General features: G+C 36.1%; 1 pseudogene across 1 annotated transcript in view; it reads left to right on the plus strand.

Moving 5' to 3' along the window:
* LOC306867008 (solute carrier family 23 member 1-like) overlaps positions 1-24,965 on the plus strand; it is a 63,688-nt pseudogene extending 38,723 nt beyond the window's left edge. The window contains exons 6-12 of the transcript in view: positions 1,124-1,243; positions 2,392-2,547; positions 9,475-9,728; positions 12,173-12,337; positions 12,480-12,577; positions 15,164-15,259; positions 24,802-24,965. The product of the transcript in view is annotated as a solute carrier family 23 member 1-like (transcript). The remainder of the gene's footprint in view (positions 1-1,123; positions 1,244-2,391; positions 2,548-9,474; positions 9,729-12,172; positions 12,338-12,479; positions 12,578-15,163; positions 15,260-24,801) is intronic.
* Positions 24,966-26,361: the final 1,396 nt, after the last annotated feature.

Genomic DNA, 26,361 nt, shown 5'->3' on the forward strand with positions numbered 1-26,361 from the left:
AACAGGACAATGACCCTAAGCACACAGCAAGAGTGGCTTATAGACAACTCTGCATTCAAGCCCAGGCTCTGGCTGGGCCACTCAAAGAGATTCACAATCAAATATTTCTGGAGAAACCTGAAAATGTGTGTCTGACCCCATTCAACCTGACCGAGCTTGAGAGGTGAAGAGGTGAGGAGAAGAATGTCAGATAATTACCAAATGCAGATGTGCAAAGCTTGTTGCTTCATACTCAAAAAGACTTGAGGCAAAGTTGCTTCAACTAAGTACTGAGTTAAAGGGTTAGTTCACCCAGAAGTGAAAATTAGCCCATGATTTACTCACCTTCAAGGAATCTTAGGTGTTTATGACTTTCTTCTTTCAGATGAATCCAATCGGAGTTATATTAAAAATTGTCCTGGCTCTTCCAAGTTTTATCATGGCAATGGGTGGGTGTTTCTGTTCAACCGTCTAAAAGAAGTCTAATAAAGCGCATCCATCCATAGTAAAAAGTTCCTCACGTGGCTCTGGGGGGTGAACAAAGGCCTTCTTTAGCGAATTAATTAGTTTTTGTAAGAAAAATATCCATATTTAAAATGTTATAAACACTTTTCTCTCACTTCCACTAATTGTCATACGTGCGAGCCATTCCGGGTGGATGACATAGGACATATGCGTAAATCATGGGTGTACTAACCCTTTAAGAGTATGAATACATATGCAGTGTTCTTATTTTAGTTTTTTTTTTTTTTTTTTTTTTTATATATACTTTTACAAAGTTGTGACAGTTCAGTTTTTGCTTTGTCATTATGGTGTAAAAATAAGTTATTTAATGCAGTTTAACATAAAGCAGCAACATAACAAAACGTGAATTTAAAAATTTTAAAATTACTGTGTGGCACTGTACACACACACACACACACACACACACACAAACACACACACATATACTTTAAATATATATTTTATTTTTTTATAACACACATAGTTTTTTATCATCAAGTTGTGTGTATTTTTTATACTGGGATACTTAGGTTTTTTGTCACTTGTAGTATTGATTGATATTGGTGAGTTTATTACCATGAATGATAATGTTAATTGAGTACAATTTATTTAAGTCTATAACGATGTCTTCTTTCTACAGAACTGTTTGCCTGATCCTTCTCTTCTCCCAGTATTTGAGCAAAGTTAACCTTCCTCATTGCTTATAAGGACAAGAAGTGGAAAGTCTTCCAGGACCCTCTCTTCAAACTCTTTTCTGTGAGTGTATTTTATTTGTATTATATTGTAATTATGTCTGTATAATGTAATTAAGAAGGTATGTCTATTGTGGCAACCAAAGGTCTGAGACCACTAGAGAAAATGCACTCAGTGTTGCTTTTCAAATTGTCATTACAAATTATATAATAGCATAAAAATGTGAAAAATTACATTAAAATGTACATTTCTTGATATTGTGTATGTCCTCATTTTACTTTAGTGACAGCATGTGCCCATGTTTTTGAGTCCTTCAGTAAAATCAGTGACCTAGAAATAGTGCAGAAGCTTTCTTATTCAAAAATATATTTTTATATATATATATATTTATAGTTAAAAAAATTTAAAAACATAATTTCCAGGATTAAATGGGATTTTTTTTTAAATCCCATTGTGATTTTTCACTGAAGTGTCAAACTTTATATATGTTATACAATTGTCCCATATAATTGTCTAAAATGTATTATTTTAAATCAATAGAAATAAACATATGGAATGGTTAACAATATTATGACTGCAAGGTTTCCACCATAGTATGTAAACTAGTCACCACTGATTACAGAGAATATGCAGTATGTGATATAATCTGTCAAATGGGGGTTCTGCAGTACTCTTGTCTAAAATACAGTCTGTGAAGATCTTGTCAAAAGTGTTGTGGGAAGGGCTCAACTGAAATAAATAGTTTCAAGTCTTGTTGGCTTGAAGTGTTGGCAAAAATTGAGAAATGCCCCAGGCCTAATGCTTTGCTTGTCACATTTTGCATGCTACAGATAACAAAAAAATTGTTAGGATTGTTAACCTGAGCAACTGACATTAAAGGGTTAGTTCACTGAAAAATGAAAATTACCCCATGATTTACTCACCCTCAAGGCATTCTAGGTGAATATACTGTAACTTTCTTCTTTCAGACAAATCCATTCTGAGTTATATAAAAAAAGTGTCATATACACCTAGGATGCCTTGAGGGTGAGTAAGTCATGGGCTAATTTTCATTTTTAGGTTAACTAACCCTTTAATTGGCATGCAGGTAAGCCAATAAATCCAGCCTTTAAAAGCTAACCATTAAAAAAGAATAAAGAGAAAAAGTACAGTACGTTGTAAAATACAAAGAGATAGAAAGCTGAAAGTTTATTTATGTTATGTTTAATGTACAAGCTTTATTTGGGATGTGTGGAGCCTGGCTGGTGTGCTTTCTGCTAACATATTTCAACGCTCTGCCCTCATCTCCGAATGAGTACGGCTATATGGCCAGGACGAACATAAATTTTGATGCAGTAAAAAGTGCTGCATGGTTCTATGTGCCTTATCCAGGTGAACCTCCTTAAACTATACACCAATAAACACAAGCTTTTCTTTTGCAACCCTGCAGGTTTTCAATTTTTTTTTGCAATTTTGTTATTGTCATTTGTTACCCTTGTTTTAGATACATAATTTCCCACTTTTTCACACTTATTAATTATATTAAAAATTATATTATGTTATATTGTGTTGCATACATTTCTCAATTATACAGTCATGGCCAAAAATATCGGCACCCTTGGTAAATATGATCAAAGAAGCCTGTGAAAATTAATCTGCATTGTTAATCCTTTTGATTTTCTTTTTTTTTTAAATCACAAAAATGTAACCTTTCATTGGATAATAAGAATTTAAAATGGGGGGAAATGTCATTATGAAATAAATGTTTTTCTCAAATACACATTGTCCACAATTAACGGCACCCTTTTATTCAATACTTTTTGAAACCACCATTTACCAGTTTAACAGCTCTAAATGTTCTCTTATAATGCCTGATGAGGTTAGAGAACACGTGACAAGAGATCACAGACCATTCCTTCATCCAGAATCACTCCAGATCCTTCAGATTCACAGCTCCATGTTGATGCTGCTTCTCTTCAGTTCACCTCACTCATTTTCTACAGGGTTCAGGTCAGAGGACTGGAATGGCCATAGCAGAAGCTTGGTTTTGTGCTCATTGACCCATTTTTGTGTTGTCTTTGAGGTTTGTGTTTGGATTATTGTACGGTTGGAAGATCCAAACATGGCTCATTATAAGATTTCTAACAGAGTAAGTCACTTATTGATTTTTTTTATCTGTTGTTATTTGATAGAATCCATGATGCCATGTGTCTAAACAAGATGTCCAGGACCTCCAGCAGAAATATAGGCCCACAACATCAAAAATACAGCAGTATATTTCATTGTACACATGGGGTACTTTGTATCCCCGTGTTCACCAAACCTATCTTGAGTGTTTGCAGCTAAAAAGCTATTTTTTTAGTTTCAACTGACCATAGAAGCCAGTCCCATTTGAAGTTCCAGTCGTGTCTGATAACTGAATTTGCTAGAGTTTGTTTTTGGATGAGCTAGGAGAATTTTTCTTGAAACCCTCCCAAACAACATGTGATGATGTAAGTGCTGTTTGACACTTTTTTTTAAGGTTTTCTGACCCTGAGACTATTTTCTGCAATTCTCCAGCTGTGGTCCTTGGAGGGTCTTTAGCCACTCAAACTCTCCTTCTCACCGTGCATTAGGACGATATAGACACACGTCCTCTTCCAGGCAGTTTCGTAACATTTTATGTTGATTGGAAATTCTTAATTATTGCCCTGATGGTGGAAATGGGGAATTTTCAGTGCTCTTGCTCTTTTTTTTTTAAAGCCACTTCACTAATTTTGCTGCACATCAGAAATATATTCTTTGTTTTTTCTCATTGTGATGGATGATTAAGGGAATTTGGCCTTTGTTTTCCCTCCTATTTATATATCTGTGAAACAGGAAGCCATGGCTGGATAATTTCATGTTCATAATCACCCTGGAGTGCTCAAAATTGTGATTATGAATGGGAATGTACTTCAGAGATATTTTACTCATAAGAATTTCTAGGGGTGCCAATAATTGTGTCCAACGTGTATTTGGGGAAAAAAACATTTATTTCATAATGATATTTCCCCCCATTTTAAATTCTTACTATCCAATGAAAGGTTAGATTTTTGTGAATTTTTTTAATTAAAAGATCAAAAGGATTAACAATGCAGATTCATTTTCACAGCCTAATTTGATTTTATTTACCAAGGGTGCCGATATTTGTGGCCATGACTATATACAGTCCCCTCCAAAAGTATTGGAACAGTAAGGTCAATTCCTTTATTTTTACTGTAGACTGAAAACATTTGGGTCATCAAAAAATGAATATGAGATGAGAGATTAACATTTCAGCTTTTATTTACAGGTATTTTCATCTGGATCTGATGCACAACTTAGAAGATAGCACCTTTTGTTTGAACCCACTCATTTTTCATGTTACCAAAAGTATTGGAACAGATAGAATTAACATAGATTAAAGACTTAATATTTAGTTGCAAATCCTTTGCTTTCAATAACTGCATCAAGCCATTGACATCACCAAACTTTTGCATTCTTATTTTGTGACGCTTTTCCAGGCTTTCACCGCAGCCTCTTTCAGTTTTGGGGGGTTACTCCCTTCAGTCTCTTCTTTAGCAGGTAAAATGCATACTCTACAGGGTTTAAGTGTGGAGATTGACTTGGCCAGTCTAAAACCTTCCACTTCTTGCCCCTGATGAACTCCTTTGTTGTTTTGGCACTATGTTTTGGGTCATTATCTTGCTGCATGATGAAGGATCTCCCTATCAGTTTGGTTGCATCTTTCTGTAAATTGTCAGACAAAATATTTCTGTAGACTTCTGAGTTAATTTTGCTGCTGCCATCATGTGTTACATCATTAATGAAGATTAATGAGCCTGTCCCAGAAGAAGCGATGAAAGCCCAAGCCATTACATTACTTGTGTAATGTGTACTATAATGTACACCTGTGTACACTGTGTTTCAGATGAGCTTGTATGTTTGGGATCATGAGCAGATCCTTTATTTCTCCAAACTTTAGCCTTTCCATCACTTTGGTCCATAAAATCAGTCCATAAAACTTTTTTTTTTTTTAACTAAGAAATTTTGAGGCTCGTCTCCTATTCTTCTTGCTAATGAGTGGTTTGCATCTTCTGGTGTAGCCTCTGTACTTTTGTTCATGAAGTCTTCTGCGAACAGTAGATTGTGATGCCTTCACTCCTGCCCTCTGGAGGTTGTTGCTGATGTCACTAACAGTTGTTTTAGGGTCTTTCTTTACAGCTGTCACAATGTTTCTGTCATCAACTGCAGATGTTTTCCTTGATCTACCCGTTTGAGGTGTGTTACTTAGTACACCAGTGGTTTCTTTCTTCCTCGGGAGATTCCAAATGGTTGTACTTGCTATTGCCAGTGTTTGTGCAATGGTTTGATTGATTTTTCATCTTCTCTCAGCTTCACAATTGCTCGTTTATCACCCATAGACACCTCTCTGGTTTTCATGTTGGTTACACATCTGACTAACTATAAATGCAGTCTGCACGGATCTGAAACTGAGCGCAGACATTTAGTGCTATTTATTGTTTGAATAATCAATTAATAGGACACACCAGGGCAACAAAACACACCTGTCAGTCACATGCTCCAATACTTTTGGTAACATGAGCAATGGGTGGGCTCAAACAAAAAGTTCTATCTTCTAAGTTGTGTATCAGATCCAGATGAAAATACATGTGAATAAAAGCTGAAATGTTAATCTCTCATCTCATATTCATCTTTTGATGTCAAACTCAAAAAATGTTTATCCACTGTATATATAGCCACAAATAATATATATATATAAACACACACACTGATCAGGCATAACATTATGACTACTGACAGCAGGTGAAGTGAATAACACTGATAATCTCTTCATCATGGCACCTGTTTGTGGGTGGGATATATTAGGCAGCAAGTGAACATTTTGTCCTCAAAGTTGATGTGTTAGAAGCAGGAAAAATGGGCAAGTGTAAGGATTTGAGCGTGTTTGACAAGGGCCAAATTGTGATGGCTAGACAACTGGGTCAGAGCATCTCCAAAACTGCAGCTCTTGTGGGGTGTTCCCGGTCTGAAGTGGTCAGTATCTATCAAAAGTGGTCCAAGGAAGGAACAGTGGGGAACCGGGGAAAGGGTCATAGCTCATTGATGCACATGGGGAGCGAAGGCTGGCCCATGTGGTCCGATCCAACGGACGAGCTACTGTAGCTCAAATTGCTGAAGAAACAAATGCCGGTTCTGATGGAAATAATGCATAATATTTAATCTTTTTACACATTATGACAATGAAAAGTAATACAAAATATTTTATATTCCAATCAAGTTGTAATGTTCTCCCATTAAATGTGGAAATCTTTCTTAAAGGGGTCATCGGATGCCCGTTTTCCACAAGTTGATATGATTCTTTAGAGTCTTAATGAAAAGTCTATTACATACTTTGGTTAAAATTTCTCAATATTAGTGTAAAAAACACCTCCTTTACCCTGTCAAAATCAGCTCTGTTTTCATCAAGCCGTTTTTTAGTCCATGTTGCTTTAAATGCTAATGAGTTCTGCTCGCCACACCCCTCTCTTCCGTGGAGTGACAAGCAGTACTGTTAACTTAGCTACAAAAGTGTCTAACTAGCACGTTAGTAGGAAAGGCGATTTGAAAAGATTCATAAAAAACTGTAATACTCACTTCTTCTCTAGATGAAGCTGGATCACGAATGATTCGTGCAAATTCAGGCAGATCGGGGATAGGCGCATTCACTTCAAAGCAAAAGTAACCTTAATCCTCTGCGTCTTCAGCAGCTCAGATGTCGGGAGTAAATGATGACTGCTATATTCATTATTACATCCGACAACAGAACACCTCTATCGCTTAATCGGAGACATCTTGTCTTCCCCTGCACCGGAGTCGACACAGTGGTGGTTGTACTGTTTACAGCTCACTCAGTTCACTCAGCTCTCTCAGGGCGGGTCTAAGGTAAGACGGCCTTGTCAATCAACTATCGTGGGAGGGGCCTGTACAGAACTACGTTATTCTGACAAGAATCTCAGAACAGCCTGATTTGAGAAAGGGGATTTTAAAATAGGGATTTAAAATTATAGGATGGATGTCTACACACACTTCCAACTCACATTTATGTTCAAACAACTTGAAAAGTGAATTTAGCATCCGATGACCCCTTTAATTTAGTTTTTAAGTTAAGTTAAATGCTAAATATGAATTTAGCTTTCATTAAAAAAGTCTGGATTCTGGAACATTTCAAACATTTTTGGAAAATGTTTATCACAGAATTCTATCTGACAAAAACAAGTTACAATTTGGTAGAAATTAGATTTCAGGGGGGAAAAATACTTTTAATAGAGTTTATTGTCTAAAATCCAAAGGGCCAAAAATTCCCATAGTTGAAAACATGCATATCTATTATCTCTTCACTGTAAAAATTCCAGAAGAAATCATCAAATTAATCTTATCATGAATTAAAATACCAACAAAAAGTCAATTATCAGTTTGATGCAAAGATACATGGTTTCCCTGGAAGTCACAAAATAAACATTTTTTGTCAAGTGTCTGGCATTTATGAATAATATATGTCACATGAATGCTGATTTTCATAGTCAACGAACATGAACGTTAACTGTTTCAACAGTACTGTCACAGCTGGTTCCCAAGTGCTGTTTGCCGACTGTTTTTAAAAGACATGTCTGTTTAAAGAAGAATGAGCCATCTTGAATGGCAGTGTTTCTTTCAGAATCCAGAGATGAGAGATACGTGTGCTCTGAGGGCATTGGTGATAAAGTGACATGAATGGGTCTCCTCTAGTTCATCCTGAAGAAGATTTAACAACTGTCATTCACAGCGAACCATAGTTTGCTTTGCTAGGGTAAATTTTCACCCATAAAGGTGTGGTGTATTAATGCCTCAGACACATGCGGCATATGATTCTTCACCCCTGTTTCAACTTTCTTGAGACGAGCCTCAAAATTTCTTAGTTAAAAAAAAAAAAAAATCTTAGTTTAAAAACAAAAAAGTTTTATGGACTGATTTTATGGACCAAAGTGATGGAAAGCTCTTTTCAATGGTTCTGTTGTATTAAGAAATGCTTTCAACACCCAATCCCCCTCTACTATGAATCAGCTAGCAAATATATGTATTTGAAACAGCTTAGGGTTTTCAGCATTACTTTACACAGCATCCCATTTGACTTCTTTAGATAAAGCCTGCAAATTGTACCGCCCCGGAGGCTTCCATGTTGGGAAATGTGGTATTTTAATCTTCAGACAGCTAATACAGGTTTGACCGCATCAGTGTCTGAATGTTACTGTGGGCAATTCATCGTTTCGCTTGACCCACTTAAATCCCTTGAGACATCTATGCCCTTCAGGCTGATATATGAGAATAAGGAAGTCTGGGCCTCACTTTACTGTGTGCATTTTACACTACATGCTCCTCTCAGCCATCCACTTTGAATGATAGCAGATGTCTTTTGAAGCCATCCTCTGTCAATACATTGTTCTTTAAATCTGCTGAAAAGTATAGATATGTATAACTTCTCATATAAAATAGATTTGTTTAATTATAGTGTATGTTTTAGTGCATTAAATATTCATTTAATTTGTATTTTTTAAATAGAGGTAAAATCTTATTTAACAAATCATAAGAAATTACATGTTTTCAGTGAAATATTATATCATGTTATGTATTATTTTATTAAATATATACACTACTATACAAAAGTTTGGTGTCAGTAATTTAAAAAAAAAATCTATTTTTATGTAGTATTTCAAAATGTAATTTATTCATCTGATGGTAAAGTCTTCAGTGTCACATGATCCTTCAGAAATCATTCTAATATGCTGATTTGCTGCTCAATAAACATTTCTTATTATAATCAGTGTTGAAACAATTATTATGCTTAATATTTTTGTAGAAAGCATGATTCATTTGTCAAATTAACCCTCTGACCTTTCATTCAATTCGGTTTCGGCTAGTTACCAATTTAACTGTAATTCACAGCCTTGAAAAACATGCTTCCATATTACTCAGAAAGGCTGATTCAAATCTGGTATTTTAGGTATTTATTTGATTAAAATCTTGTACAATTTAGATAGGAGTCAAAGTAAACATAAGTGAAACTATAACTAAATAAAAAAATCCAAAGGTTTCTTGAGTTTAAGTGTATTGAAAAATAATTTTGCTAGTAACCTCATAAACGTGTAGTTATGCATTTAGTCTCAGCATGCCAGTATAAAAACTACGTACTTATTATTTTTATTTTCATCAAAGTATACTTAGGAACATCTTACTGTTGCGAAGGAAATTCACTCATCTCTCATCTCTTGCTTTTTTTAGGACAGTGGGGTTTGCCGACTGTGAGTGTGTCGTCTGTACTGGGCATGATGGCTGGAGTGCTGGCTTCAACAATGGAGTCCATTGGAGACTATTATGCGTGCGCTCGTCTCTCTGGAGAGCCTCCACCGCCCACGCATGCTATTAACCGTGGCATTGCGGTGGAAGGCGTAGGCTGCATCTTGGCTGCCCTGTGGGTTACTGGTAATGGCACCACCTCCTACAGTCAGAATATCGCCGCTCTGAGAATTACAAGGGTAGGATTTGTCTGTTTATTAATAATAATACATATAACTATCTTCATTACTGTTGCCACCAACACCTTGTTCAAATTCAGTTTTGTTGTACATTAACAAAGCAAGTTATTTGTTATTTCAACACTTTTATGTTTCTATTCAACTAAAACTTTGACTCTCCTTAAGTCACACCTAGGCACACCACCAGTCAAAAGTTTGGCATAATTTTCTATTTGAAAGAAGACCCTTATGCTCACCAAGATTGCATTTATTTGATCACAGATACAGTAAAACTCTAATATTGTGATATGTATTGCTGTGACAGCAAAGCTAAATTGCGAATATGCTGATTTGGTGCTCAAGAAACATTTATTAATGCTATCAATGTTAAAAACATTTTTTGCTGCTTAATTTTTTTTCAATCCATGATTCATAAGACAAAAAAGGAAGATTAATTTTTTTTTTCTCAGCATAGATTAAACTGATCAAATGTGACATTAAAGACATTTATAATGTTATGAAAGATTTCTACTTTAAATAAATACTGTACTTTTTAACTTTCTGTTCATCAAAGAATCCTGGAAAAATGTATCACAGCTTCACAAAAATGTTAATTAGCAAAGAATATTACGTTTGGTAATAAGAACCATTATTAATACTTGTGCAGCAAATCATCATATTAGAATCATTTCTGAAGGATCTTGTGACACTGAAGACTGCAGTAATAGCTGAAAATTCAGCTTTGCATCACAGGAATAAAATATATTTTCAAATATATTAAAATAAAGAATGCTTCTTTTAAATTGTAATATTATTTTCACAATATTCCTGTTTTGCTGTATTTTCTTAAAGTAATTTCAGCCTTGTTGAGATTCTTAAGACTTATTTTAAAAACATAAAAAAAACATTCTTGCATATCTAGCAGAAATGGGTAGTAACTGATTACATGTAAAATCAGGATTACGAAATCAGATTCAAAGAATTAAGTACTTGTAATCAGATTAGATTACATTTTTTTAAATACTCGTAATCAGACTACAGTTCCTTTTTTTTTTTTTTTTTTTTACTGATTACATGATTACATATTTACACAATAGCAGTAAATTATTCATAATTGATTAATTCTCCCTAATTCCTGTTTTTCATCTTTTAAATGTTCCTTTCTAAAATAGCCTGCCGCTTATATAAACTCAGAAAGTCTTCCAGTTTTGTGGGCATTCACGCAGCGATCAGTCATTAGTCAGGTGGCTACACAGCATTTGACCACTAGATTTACAAAAAATCCTTTCAAATTTAAGAAGCATTTCAGCATTGCATCAACTGATGAACACATTCATTTTTATTTGAATTATCACTCAGTAGGTTATATAACCATCTATTACTATGTCTTTGGAAGGCTGTTGTCTTTCAAACACATTAAAATATTACGATATTTCTTATGTACATGTACATGTCTAGTCAATTATTTCCCAGTACACAGTGTTTCAAAGCAGCTTTACAGAGAATCATTGTTAATGTTTATATTTTAATATACAGTATTTATGCTTTATAATCGCATTTAGTAGATTAGAGCTCGATGAAAATATAGTTTACGTTTTGTGACTATAAACAATCAAGCAGTTGTGATTTGTGATGTGAGTATAATTTATGCATGCAGATAAAGTTGGATATACCAGCTTAGCTGTGTGATTAACATAGTTTACATTTTGCAACAAAATAAATAATCATGCAGCCAAGATTTAACTGTATATAGAATGCTATATATAACGTTTCCCAAAAGTATTGTTATTAAAGCAGTATGGAAAACATTTGTAAATGAATGAATACTGATAATTTTGAATTACATATATTCCAGATAACTAAAATCATAATGTTACACTTTAGAAAAAAGAGAGAAGTAAAAGATAAATTAATTCTTATTAATTCAGTAAAAAATGTTACTACCCTAAAACATCTACAAGGTATCCTGAAGAGAACGTGTTCTTAAGTTCAAACTGTTTGGGATTTTAACATTGAGTGTTGCCTTCTCAAACATCAGTGATTATTTGTACCTTTTATGATCGTTGCTGTGCATGAGTCCTGAGCAATGAAGGTGTCCACTGTTCTCACTTTTGAACTCTTACCCATTTAAGACAATCGAGGGACTCATCCACATCTATTACGAGTGCATCAAGCCGTCATTGATGCTCGAGGAAGCAACACATGACATTAATGTAATTTTTTTGAGGAATGTTTAAACATCCATTATGTAATTTTCAGGGAAGAGCTATTTCCAAAATGTCTTATTCTTATGCTCTCTCTGTTTTTAAGGATTATTATTATACTAAACATGCAAAGTTGTGTTTTATATCTGTCTCTGTTTCATGGGAATGGAAATTGCATTCCCTGCATGTTCAAAACTTTTTTGGGTTGTTTGGTTTGCGTTTCATCAGCGTTTTGGATGACTTCTCTTTTGTTGTTGCCAGGTTGGCAGCAGATTGGTACTTCAGACCGCCGGGCTTCTTATGATCATATTGGGACTCTTTGGTAAATTCAGCGCAGTCTTTATAACTATTCCAGACCTGGTCATTGGTGGAATGTTCCTTATCATGTTTGGGATGGTAGCAGCAGTGGGAATTTCCAATCTTCAGGTACACCTGATAGCCGTCATACATTTTTATTTCATTATTTTGAAATTGCATGTCAGGATAACTTCATTTAAATAAATACATACTAATGGGTCATCATCCATTCATATTTCATTGTGTTTTTTTTTTGTTAGTTTTTTTGCAGTATGTGGATTTGAACTCCTCCAGGAATCTCTTGATTCTTGGTTTCTCAACTTTCAGTGGTCTTGTGCTTCCAACCGAAACCAGGCATGATCAACACAGGTGAATATAACATATACAACACATACAAATTTACAGCAGAAGTGGTATTAGTCAGCAACAGCACATGTAAGCCTAAACTACATGCAACTTGTAGATCTCATTATAAAAACCCAGGATATGAGTATTCAGCGTCTGTGCTGTTTTAGATGGACTGCTGGACTGTATAATCCTTGAACACATGGGTACCCTGTAGTATGGCCAAAAAGATTATAAGAAACCAAACCTGGACAGCAAACACTCTAGGTATTCATACAAAAGTTTTTTTTTTTAATCAAATGCTTTGATATAAAATTTAATTGATATAAATAAAGTTTTTTTCTGAATCTCATACTTGTCTGTCACAGGACCAAGACAAGACTGTTATATAACTTCTTCTAATGTATTTTACAGATTTTTTATATAGTTTCTGCATTTTGCTGACAAGAACTTTTAATTAACTGTACATTTTATTGATTAAATTGTTAAAAAATAACTCCATAAATTATTGAAATAATAGTGTGTGGGTTGGCGCCGACATAAAGCGACATTGCGCTACGGGCGTCCTGAGTTAAAATCCTGGCTCGAGGACCTTTCCTGATCCCGCCCCCTCTCTCTGTCCCACTTCATTTCCTATCTCAGGAACAGAGTCGCGTGACAGACTCAGTGATGAAGCTCGTATGTATTTGCACACAAGCCGCGATTAAGACAGCTGACCCCTGTCTCTTTCTCTCACACATACACACGACGCGCAAAACTCCGCTTTTGAACAGTCAATAGCAAATACTTAAACTAATAACAAAATATACTTACAGTCGCTGATTCAGAAGCGCCAGATTGTCATAGCAAAGTCAGAATTACCTCCTCTACTAGGTTCATGAAACGGTCGTCCATAAAATGCGTTGCACAAATTCACACATCTGGGTTGTTCTGTTCTGTTTTAAGTAATCTTAATGATTCCTAAATGCATCTACTTTCGGAAGGCCAAATAAAGTGCTTTTGCTTTCGCCTAGAAACACACAGCGTCTCCCTGACATGGCTGCATCAACATTACTGCGGTTACTGAAACCACGCCTTCTTTCTTTGCGTGAACATTTGGGCGGCATTACACAAATATTTCCACATCGTGACATATACATGTGGGGGCGTGTTTGAATGAGCCATTTTAGGGGGCGTGGCAGAGTCTTAACTTTGATAAAGAATATCTCTTTGGTTTTGAGTCTTTGCAACTTCAGGGATCTTATCTATGCACAATCAGCTTGTAACACTCCAAAGAGAAAGGAAAACTTGAAATCGCATCATATTATCCCTTTAAGTAATTATATACACTATTACATGTGTTTATATATACTGTATAACTGTTATGAATCTGGTCCCTGCTGTTCCTTCCTCTCACCACCAGTGGTCTCCCTCACCTTCTCACTCTGGGCTCCATTTCCCATAACCCTCAGCCTAGGAACCAATTGTCAGACAACACCTGTTTCCAATCAGGTGGACTATTTAAGCTTTACTCTCTCACCCTGTGTATTGTTTGTTAGTAACGTTATACCTAGCCATCCTAGTTTCCGTGTTTCGTCTGTGTTTTCTTAGTTTCCTGTTTTCCTTGCCTGTGTTTTGATCCGTGGACTGTTTAGCTGTTTTATGTGGTTGTTTGCTGCCTGCCCTGACCATTGACTGTTATTGGATTACTCTTTTTTGTTTTTTTGACTTGATGATATGGATGATATGGTTCGCTGGTGTTCAACCCTGCCTGTATGACCACGCCTTGTTCTTAATAAAGCCTGCACTTGGATCCTCCAACTCAGTTGTCATGATTCAATGTTACAATAACAATTCATTTCATGAATTTTCCATAACTCATTAGTTTAATTGTTAAGTAATTAAGTGTGTGCATATATACATACATTATTTTTTATTATTTATATATTACACAATATTAAAAAAATACTATTTTACTGTGCATTAGATGCAAATGTTGCTTCAGCAACTGAACAGGACAAGAAATGGTATTTGCTTGAGATATGCTATGTGGGAGGTCACTCGGTGCAAGTGCACATCCTAAGCTTATCTACATTAGTAAAAAGCATTGTCTGGACTCTTGAGGTTAGGGCGACTTATCTGCCAATCCTCTTTACAAGTCTCCGTTTGACTCTGTTGTAATCTCCTCTCTTCACTTCAGTGCGACCCTTTCATGTAAAAACCAATTGACCTCCAACATCCAAGCTAGTGCACCCTTTGGATGAACTTTGTTCTAATCTTTGTCCCAAGTTTTTTGTTATCACTGCTTAAAACAAGGGGGCTTTTTCATCAACAAAAGTCCAGTAGTTCTTTATCAGGGGCTCTTTTAAGCAGTTAATTGACAGGCTTTCAGGAATTAGTGATTTAAGCTGGCACATTGAACTCCTGTCCTGACCAACGCTTGCTGTGTGGGTCTCATCAGATGGACGTTAATTGGCCCTAGAACATCCACCCTCTTAAGATATAATCATAAGATATCTTATACTAAGAGTTTTCACACCCACCCATTGCCTTACATATATATGCATGTGTTGGACATCTGTCACTGCCTGCCCGGTTCTTTGTGATGTGAATGATTTTGTATGTCAACAGGCATGAAAGAGATGGATCAGCTCATAATGATTCTCTTCACCACCTACATGTTCATTGGTGGATTCTTTGGGTTTGTTTTGAACAACACAATACCAGGTAAGTCGTAAAAATGCATGACTGTTGGGCATGTTAACCTACAGGGGCAAAAGGTCTTTGTACGACTCGTTCCGACTCTATGGAAACCATATGAAAGTCGTTATTCAATAAAAATATACATCTGTGAACATAATGGGAAATGCTCTTGAAGGTGCAGTATGTAATATTGACAGCTAGCGGCTGAAATGGGTACTGTGGTCCAAATTCAAAATATTGAAGAGAATAGTCTCTCCTACCCCCTCCTCCTCAGACTCGACACTCACATGGGTTGCCAGATTGAGGACACTGGCAATGGAAGGCGACAAGCCAAAAGGGATAGTTCTCCCAAAAATCTAAATTACCTCATGATTTAATAATAATAATAATTTTTATTTATACAGTGCCTTTCCAACACCCAAGGTCACATTTCAAAGTCAGGTTTAAGGAACAGAAAGAAATAAACATCAACATCAAAGGACAGAGCACATACCAAGGACTGAAATAAGTATACAGAGGTCACATTACAAAGTTAGATTAGAGATACACATATGTGACCATGGACCACAAAACCAGTCATAAGGGTCAGTTTTTTTTCGAAATTGAGATTTATACATCATCTGAAAGCCGAATAGGCCTAAATAAGCTTTCTATTGATGTATGGTTTGTTATAATAGGACAATATTTGGCCGAGATACAACTTTTTGAAAATCTGGAATCTGAGGGTGCAAAAAAATAAAAATATTGAGAAAATTGGCTTTAAAGTTGTCCAAATTAAGTTCTTAGCAATGCATATTACTAATCAAAAAATAAGTTTTGATATATTTACAGTAGGAAATTTACAAAATATCTTCATGGAACGTAATCTTAATATCCTAATGATTTTTGGCATAAAAGAAAAATCAATCATTTTGACCCATACAATGTATTTTTGGCTATTGCTACAAATGAAGAGTTTATATGCAAAAACAGATAGAAAAAAAGAGCTGATTTCCACGCATTATTCTCCACATATAGCGCGATCTGAACCCTAAACGCATTTTGTCAAAAAACCCTGTATTGTCCACTTTCAAGGCATCGTGAGTTCACGTTCTACTGCAGAAGCCGACAAGCGCCCTTGTTGTTTTTGAACAGAAGCCGATAAGTCCATTTTAGCGAATCAGCGCGCTATATTCAGGTCAAGTGACAAGGCTACTTTCACTTTGAAAAGACGTGCTAGCTGAGAGGAGTTTCGACAAAGCTGACTAAAAGTGATCGAGGATGGATAATTTCGACGAACTTGATGAATCTGTTATATCTTCTTCAGGGAGTAAAAGGAAAATAAAAGCTGAAACGTTTTCATGGAACCTTGAAAAAGCAGTGTGTTACAATGGTTAGGGAAAAGCTCCACACCAGTCACCACATAACATAACTTTAATTTGTAAATTGCCTGTATTTGTTTAGTTATTATTACTTAATCAAAACAACACAACTGCATTTTGATTGACATTACTAGGAATGTGCAATAAAATACGTGATTTCTGAAAAAAAGATAAATGGAGTTATCGGTTTTTGCAAATGAACTCTTCAAATATACCCCAGCATGTTAAGACTGGTTTTGTGGTCCAGGGTCACATATAGTACCAACACACAACACCATACCAAGAGCTGAACCTAATATACAGAGATCGCTTACATGTTAGAGTAGAGATACAGAGAAGATCTAGATAGACATGTCCATACTTGCCAATAAAGCTCATTCTCTTTCTCTCATAACAAGTTTACAGACTGAGAACTGAAGAGTAATACTCAGAGGAAAAAAAAAAGTTTTTAAAGGGGTCATCGGATGCCCATTTTGCACAAGTTGATATGATTCTTTAGGGTCTTAATGAAAAGTCTATAACATATTTTGGTTAAAATCTCTGTGGTAGTGTAAAAAAACACCTTCTTTACCCTGTCAAAATCATCTCTGTTGCTGTTCTAGTCCATGTTGTTTTAAATGCTAGTGAGCTCTGCTGACTCCTCCCCTCTCTCCGTGGAGTGAGGAGCAGACCATAGATATGTGTAGATTGTGTATATTCAAAGATATACAAGCGTATAACTTGCTGTTGTAGAAGCACACAGTCAATGCGCTCAAAGATTCACAAACCGTTCCAAAAATGGCAGATGGCTTACGTATCGCGGCCTATAGAAACAGTCCATAATTAGGCATCTAGGTATATATATCTATGGAGCATACTAAACTTCAGCCGCGAAACTGGCTAACTAGCATGTTATTAGGAAAGGCGATTTGCAAAGATTCATAAAAACCCTTATACTCACTTCTTCTGTAGATAAAGCTGGATCACGAATGATTCACGCGAACATAGATGCATTTATGTAGTTTGGGGGTCGGCGCATTCCCTTCAAAATGAAAGTTACGTTAATCCTCTGCCTTCAGCGGCTCAGGAGTTAATGACGACTTCTATAGACCTTTTTTCTGAGTAACCGATGAGCGACGCCATGACGGATTCTAACTTCCTCTTGGGTGCTATCGTGTTCCGGTCTCCATAGAAATCCATTAAGAAGGGGTAAAAAAAGATAGACTGAATTGAAACTTTTTCAATATAACTAAATATAAAAATGTGCGGAGGGTTAAGCTGTGCTGTTGTTGGCTGCCACGGTAACGGCAATAAGCTAAGGTATTCCTTTTAAAGTACTTGTTTTGCGTACCAAATCTGTCATGTATGGCGCTGTATGCAGTGCTTGGAGCGCTTAAGTTAAAATACTGAGTGTGAAATAATAAAATGTTAAAATAATATTTGCTCTTACCATTCTGTGGACAAAATCCCGTGAACTTCGCCCCGATTGGGAGCTGTATGTGCACTCATCTGTTTTCAATGCAGCTAACCTCGCATCGCTTCATGTCATCTTCTCACTCATTTAACTATGACAGGTCCTTTACTGCAAAAAGACGGTCATTGTGACACTGTAAAGGGATGAAACAATGGCACCACATGATTTTTAACATAATTTTCATAGTTTTCATGTTATATTATCGGCTCTGAAAATATGTAAATGTGACTAGAAACCGGAAATGTAAAGCACCGTTCTAGTCAGGCGAGACTTCCGCATTCAGAAAAAGTTCTATATTCATTATTACTTCCAACAACAGAACTTAATCTTATGACATCTTGTCTTCCCCTGCACTGGAGTCGACACGATGGACAGCTCTCAGCTCACTCAGGGCGGGTCTAAGGTAAGACGGTCTTGTCAATCAACAATTGTGGGAGCGGCCTGTACAGAACAACGTCATTCTGACAGGAGTCTCAGAATGGCCTGATTTCAGAAATGGGATTTTAAAATAGGGATTTTAAAAAAAAAACACTGGGTGGATTTTTATCATTATAGGATGGATGTGTACACACACTTCCACCACACATTTATGTTCAAACAACTTTAAAAGTGAATTTTGCATCCGATGTCCCCTTTAAGAGGTTTTTAAATGAGAGAAGGGAGGATGTCTTGGGGAAAAGCATTCCACAACCTGGGAGCCACAATATTGAAAGATTTGGCTCCCATGGTCGCTAGACGAAACTTTGGGGTGACAAACAATCCCTCACTAGAAGTTCATAAGGAGCGAGCAAGAACAAAAGGCTGAAGTAAGGCAGATATATATGTAAGACCAAGATTATGGAGAGCTTTATAGGTGAGAATTCCCAGTTAACAATTTGATCTCACAATGATGTCACCATGAGCTCACAAGATACTCATGATATGTGCTCATACTGTGGTCAATGTGAGGTCAGTGCACACTCACTATGCCAACATACAGCACTGTGCGCTACGGGTGTCTTGAGTTCGAATCCCGGCTCGAGGACCTTTCCCGATCCCACCCCCCTCTCTCTTTCCACTTCTCTTGTCAGACCTAAAATGTCTTATCATAATAAAGTAAAAACCACCTAAAATAAATAAATTAAAAAAATACCTTGCAAAATTATTTATGTAGAGAAATGTAAATAAATTGTACTATAGTTTATTCTGCATGCAGATTAGGCTATATTTTAAGTTGTTACACGAAATCAAGGAGCTTATAAGGAGTTTATCTTTCTATATACTTTAGACATGAAGAACATATCAGTGTTTCTGCATCGATGTATGTAATGTGTGCTGTAGGTGCGAAACATTTGAGAATCTTATCCAAAATGTAGATGATCTTATCCCCAGTGAACGATATTTAAACTGCCTCCTTTACAACCTGCTCAAAATTGAATTCATAATGAGCTTACATGTTACTTGCTCTGTGAGGATCTCAGTATGAGGACCGTTTGAACTCACAATGAGCTCACATACTACTCACATGGTGACGATCACAGTTTGAGGATCGTATGATGTCACTGTGATCATCGCATGATCTCACGTGTTGACTGGGTTAGTATCTTGTAGTTTATGCGCACGGCACCTTTGGTTTACAATTCCGACTCTCCAACCATTAGGCCACGACTGCCCCAAAAAGCTGTGAAAGTTGCCAAATCCAACTGTTTTTCTGAGATAATTTCCAAAAACACCAGTAGCCCTAGGACTCTGATTAATATTTTGAATTCAGTTTTTAATCCAACAGGCAATATCTGTTTTGCAGAGGCTTCAACTTTGTGTGAAGATTTTTTGTAAAAAAAGTATTTCTTTTACTGATGACCCTTCAGATCTTCTGATTCCTACTAGGTTTTTAAATTCATTTGAGCCGATTACTATGCAGGGTTTAATAGTTTCAGTCGTCAAAATGAAGCCTACTACGTCTGCTCTTTATATTGTTCCTACCAACTTCTTTAAACTGATTTTTGATAGTGTTGAGCCCTGGATTCCATCAATTGTAAATAAGAGCCTTCTTTCTGGGTTTGTTCCAGCTTATTGTAAACATGCAATGGTGAAACCTCTGTTGAAAAAGCCTAATCTGGACACAACTGTTTTATCGCATTTTAGGCCATTTTCAAATTCACCTTTTATTTTAAAACCAAATTTTAACATGATCATTTAAACTCCTATATCAAACCAACGGTGAAAAATTTGGGAGTTCTTTTTGATTCCTTCCTTAAGTTTGACCAACATATTAAATCAGTAGTTAAGTCATGTTTTTTCCATCTTAAACTTCTGTCAAAAGTAAATCTTTATTATCTTTTAAAGATCTTGAAAGAGTCATACATGCTTTTGTTTGATCTCATTTGGACTATTGTAACTCCTTGTATATTGGATTACCCCAATCCATGTCACGGCTTCAAATGGTCCAAAATGTCACAGACAGATTTTTAACAGGTGTTCGTAAACGAGAACACATTACTCCAATTTTAATGTCTCTTAATTGCAGAGGTGGGGGACTCGAGTCACATGACTTGACTCGCAAATTTAAGGAATTGCTTGACTAAATAAAGAAAATGACTTGACTTGACTTGGACTTGAGATCCAGTGACTTGAGACTTGACCTTCATGACTCGGCAGGACTTAACTTTATAACAACTCTAATTATTATTATAAAGCATTGCGACATAATTTGGTAAATAAAACGCAAGCCACTGAACCAGCGACAGAAGTGATCCCAGTCTGCGCAGTTCATGACACTTCACGAGCACAGGAACACAGCGCGTCAAATACAGGGAGCAAGAGAGTCTCGAGATGTTTGGATTAACTCTTCGAAAGTGTATGCATTTGCAAAGCCAGGACGTCACCACTTCATAAAGGAAAGGTATGTAAACTTGTTCGTTAGTTGAAAACAGCATTGGTCTTAAAATTCAGCTTAGGTCTGTCATAAAATTAAAGTGATTATAAATTATTAATCTTGTGTTTGTAATTAATGACGTCAAACTTAAATTTCACTGGCATTTGTCTCTCAAAACAGTGCTTTAGTATCCGAGTATCCCTCTTTGTAAATCAATATATGGAACTGTACCACGGAAACCAGTGTTTTATCGATTAGTGATATTTCTCTTGAACCCAAAATGTTGTCAAAATGGCCCTAGTATGAGTTTTGATATTTAATAACACGATATTTAGTAATATTTTCAGTGCGGCTGACAACAGTTCAGTTCAGCCTACAGCTAGAGTTACACGCGTCTCTGAGCAACACACTACTGAACGAATCGGCTGAGTGATTCAGTGGCCCATTCTTGCTTGTTAATGAATGAATCAACTGTGAATGAATCAGTTCAATGAATGCTTCTGTGATAAAGCAGTGATTTGCCACCACTTACTGGCGGCATCAATGTCATTGAGTAGGTCTATCATTTAATTTCATATTTCTATATTCAATTAAAAAAAAAAAAAAATTCCAACAGAACAAACAGAAAACAAAAACGAAACAAAACAAAAAGCTTAGGCAGACCTTAAATGCACAGCTGTCAATTTAGTTCTTAAAATAAAATCAAAGAAATCGATAAGTAACAGGGGAAGATAAATAAACATTAACAGCAATAGGCTTCTTGTTTTGAGTCATGATGACAATAGTTTTCAAGAACAATATAGGCAATCATGCAAAGTGAAGTCTAAATAGCGTGTCTATATCCGATGAAAAAATTGGGTCCATTTTATTTCTGATATAAGGGGTGATTTGTAGTCAGCAAATTATTTTAAATTGAATAGCATGTTTTGTTACACACTGAAATTCTTTAGCATGCTCCCAGACTGAATCCCAGTCTTCGCTGGAGATATTATTATTTAAAATGTGTAATTAAAAAAAGTTAATTTCTGAGGAAAAGTTAATAAGGTCGTGTGACAAAAATATATTTGTTCCTGTTTGATGCTGTGACTTGACTTGACTAGACCCTTATCAGGGCTCGACTTGACTTGCTTGAGGTGAGCCACTGACTTGACTTGACTTGCTTGATTTGTTTGTACTGTGACTTGAGATTTGCTTGAGACTTGATGGTAGGGACTTGAGACTTGAAAATGTGTGACTTGCCCCTACCTCTGCTTAATTGGTTGCCAGTGCGTTATAGAGTTGAATTAAAAAATTAGCTGTTTAAGTCCTTAAATGGTCTGGCACCTTCTTATTTGTCACATCTTGAAAATGTGAATAGGTCTGCCAGATGCTTGCAAACCTCAGACAGTATTACTCTGTCATATCAAAGATCAAGTTTGAAGTTGAAAGGTGATTGTGCGTTTGCAGTGGCCGGTCCTAGGCTATGGAACAGTCTTCCCCTATCTGTGAGATCTGCATCTTCTGTATATGAAGAGTTTATTTGCAAAACCAGATAAATCCGTTTTTTAACATTTTCAAAAATCATGTTTTTTATGTTATCGTGTTTTTATTGTGTTAGTTAGCTGTATTTTGTAGTAATTTTTTAACCTAATCAAAATAACCCAACTGCAGTTTGATTGAGATTAATTGGAATGCGCAATGAAAAAACATTGGAAATGGAATTATCTGTTTTTGCAAATGAGCTCTTCATATGATTTTTTAATCCAAGTTACAGTCTCATCTTTTTACTCATTATAATTCATTATAATTCTTGGTCTCATTTTTATTAAATTTAGTGTATTACTTTTATTATTATTCCTTTTTTATTTTACTTTCCTCCTCTTTTGTACAGCACGGTGGTCAACTCATCTTGTTTATTTGTGCTTTAAAAGTAAATAAATGAATGAAATAAATAAATGAAAAGCTGTCTTTACCACTTTACCAATGTGATCATTAAATGAAAGAGTGGAGTAATTGAGAACACCAAGATTGCGAACTGTCGTGGAGGGAATAATCAGATCACCATCCAAATCCATCAGTTAACCAGAACATTTAGATACAACAGCTTTAGAGCCAATTATAATTACTTCAGTTTTACCAGAATTAAATTTCAGATAATTTGCTCCAGCCAAAGCTTGAGTTCCTTGATGCAAGTTATATGGCGGTGGCGGAAACACTAAGGTGGAGGGTGTGCTAAAATAAATCTGAATGTCATCAGCATAACAGTGGAAGTTAAACCCATAGCGTTTGATTTTGTACTATTTGGTAGCATACAAATAGTGAAGAGAAGAGGGCCCAATACAGAACCTTAAGGTACACCAGAACTGATTGATTTTGTGGATGATTGTGTTTCTGGTATATAACAAATTGTTGCCTCCCAGTCAAATAGGAGGAAAACTATTCAAATGCTGTACTAGTAATTCTGATTGCTAAAAGCCGGGAGAGGAGTATATCATGACAAACAGTGTCAAAAGCTGAGCTGAGGTCTAAGAGAAGGAGAGTGCTAAGAGCATCAGAATCAGAAGCTAAGAGAAGATTAAGAACCTTAACCAGAGCTGTTGCAGTACTGTGTTATGGACGAAAGCCAGACTGAAAGGGCTCAAAGAGGTTGTGTGCGGTTAAGTAGGCCTGTAACTGGAAGGCAACAACTTTTTTTTAATGTCTTAGAGGGAAAATATAAGTTTGAAATAGGCCTATAGCTACCTAGGGAAGAAGGATCAAAACCATGTTTTTTAAGAACTAGGGTGACAGCAGCAATCTTAAACTTAGATGGTACAGATAGATTTATTCACCCTCAAGCCATCGTAGTTGTATATGACTTTCTTTCAGATGAATACATTCGGAATTGTATTAAAACAATTTCTGGCTTCTCCATGATTTGTAATGGCATTGAATTGAGTCAAGATTTTGAAGCCCAATAAAGTACGTCTAGCCATCATAAAAAGTACTCCACACAGATTGATGCATTTGTGTAAAAACAATATTGATGTTTAAAACTTTATAAACCATAATCTCTAGCTTCTGCTAACAGTTATGCACACGTTCACGAGAGAGTGGCGTTTCAGCATATGACATAGAATGTAGGTGTAGCGTAAGCTCCGGTGAGAATTGATGAACGTGGAAGTGCAGAGGAGAAAACAAAACAAAACAAAACACTGGTCACGAATTAGAAGTACAAAATGAGGATTTGTTAAGGACAAATGTCAATATAAGCCAAGAGGAGACTGGTTTTCCTTTGCTGTAAACACAACTTGGTTCTTGCAAGACTAGTATATTCTCACCGGGGCTTACACTACGCCTATGTCCTACATCATGTGCTGGAATGCCACTCTCTCGTGAACGAGCATATAACAGTTAGCGAAAGGCTAGAGGTTACGGTTTATTTGATTGTTTTTGTCTGAAAGAAGAAAGTCATATACACCTAGGGTGGCTTGAGGGTAAGTAGTCATGGGGTAATTTTCATTTTTGGGTGAACTATCTTTTTAATTTGCTTCCAGTCATGGAGCTTTTCAGATGGATGCCTAGGATTTTTAAGGTAGGATAGAATATGCAATCTCTGACCCAATTCATTTGCTGGCTTTCATGGCTGCAGTATGCTGTGCTTTCCCTCAACTGGCAACCCGGGGTGAGATACTATCAGGTAAACTGGCAGTGGGTGGAATCACAGATAAAAAATAATGTGCAGAACAGTGGAAAGGTTCCTTGGATGATTCCTCATAAAACCATCAAAGCAAATAAAACACCTTTAATTTTTAAAAGTGCACATAACTTGTTTTTCAATTAATGCATATTCTGGTTGCAAGATTTAAATATCTGCTTTGCCTTCTAGTTGTGTCAATGTAGAGTTCGTATAATTAATAAAAATCATGTTTTTTCTTAGGAACAGAAGAAGAAAGAGGAATGCGGTTCATGAAGGCTCTCAAATACATGTCACCGATCACTCCTGTTACAATCTGCCTTTCTGCTCAAACTTTATTCAGAGGTTCAAACTACCTTCCATTTTCCCCTTCAGTTAAGTCACAGGAACTTGGAACGCATCTGTAGTGCCGGAGCGTCCTGTGACGAGGCTTGGTTTTTGAATGGCACATTTCAGGCAAGAGGTGAAACTTCATAATGTAACCTATTGGTAAATTTACACCATAAAATCAAAGTTACTTTTTCACACATTACTTTTTTTATTGAAATTAATATTTCACTTCCCGAATAATTTTTTGGGATAATTTACTCACTCCCATGACATCCAAGATGTTCATGTCTTTCTTTCTTCAGTCGAAAAGGTTTTTGAGAAAAACATTGCAGGATTTTTCTCTGTATAGTAGACTTCAATGGGGATCAATGGGTTGAAGGTCCAAATAGCAGTTTCAATCCAGCATCAAAGGGCACTACACGATCCCAGCCAAGGAAGGTCTTATCTTGCGAAATCAGTCATTTTCTAAAAAAAAAAAAAATGTATATACTTTGTAAACACAAATGCTCATCTTAACTACCTCTGCGACGTGCATCCGCAACTTCACATAATTATGTAGTCATGTTAGAAAAAGGTCACACACGGTTAGTTCTTCGTCTGTGTACTTCGGTTCAAAAAGTTGGGCTTGGTGAAAATCTCCATCTCATTTTCTCCTCCAACTTCCAAATCGTCCGACATCATTGTTTTACCTTTTTTTGTAAAGGGCATTTAATTTTTATTTTTTTTAACATTCATTTTGTAAACATTGGGTCATTAGGCTACTTCCTTCCACGTCATGCGTAACCTTTCCAACGTGATTGCATAATGTGTGAAGTCAAGCTAGTGCAAAACGAGCAATTGTGGTTAAACATATTTATAAATTTGTATTTTTCTTAGAAAATAACCAATCGTTTTGCTAGAGAAGTCCCTTATTCCACGGCTGGGATCCTGTAGAGCTCTTTGAAGCTGCATTGAAGCTGCAATTTGGACCTTCAACCTGTTGACCACCATTGAAGACCATTATATGGAGAAAAATCCTGGAATCTTTTCCTCAGAAACGTTAATTTCTTCTTCAACTGAAGAAAGAACATGAGCATCTTGGATGACATGGGGGTGAGTAAACTAGAAAACTAATCCTTTAATTTATCAACAAATACAATTGAAAACCCTTTGGTTTGCATTTTGGCAAATCTAGGGAGCTTGTGTAATTTGAGTTCTTGAGCATGTAATCATGATGTCTGTACATTATTTTTCAGTGACATACAGAGTCCCACGCTAAGATTTAGATTTCAAAAAGTTCATAATACTGTTAATAAATCAAAATGAACCCTTTTGCGTCAGTGAAATCCAGCTGCGCTCGTTATTTGTAGCAGGTAAAATAACATTAGCAGCGGATTTGCTATATCCTGGAGCCCACAGGTACCGTTTTTATAAACCTTGCCGTTGTCTTGACAGTCATTGCGCATATTTCATGATACAACTTATTTGTCATTG

The sequence above is a fragment of the Barbus barbus genome (genome assembly GCF_936440315.1).
Source record: "Barbus barbus genome assembly, chromosome: 48".
Lineage (NCBI taxonomy): Eukaryota > Metazoa > Chordata > Actinopteri > Cypriniformes > Cyprinidae > Barbus > Barbus barbus.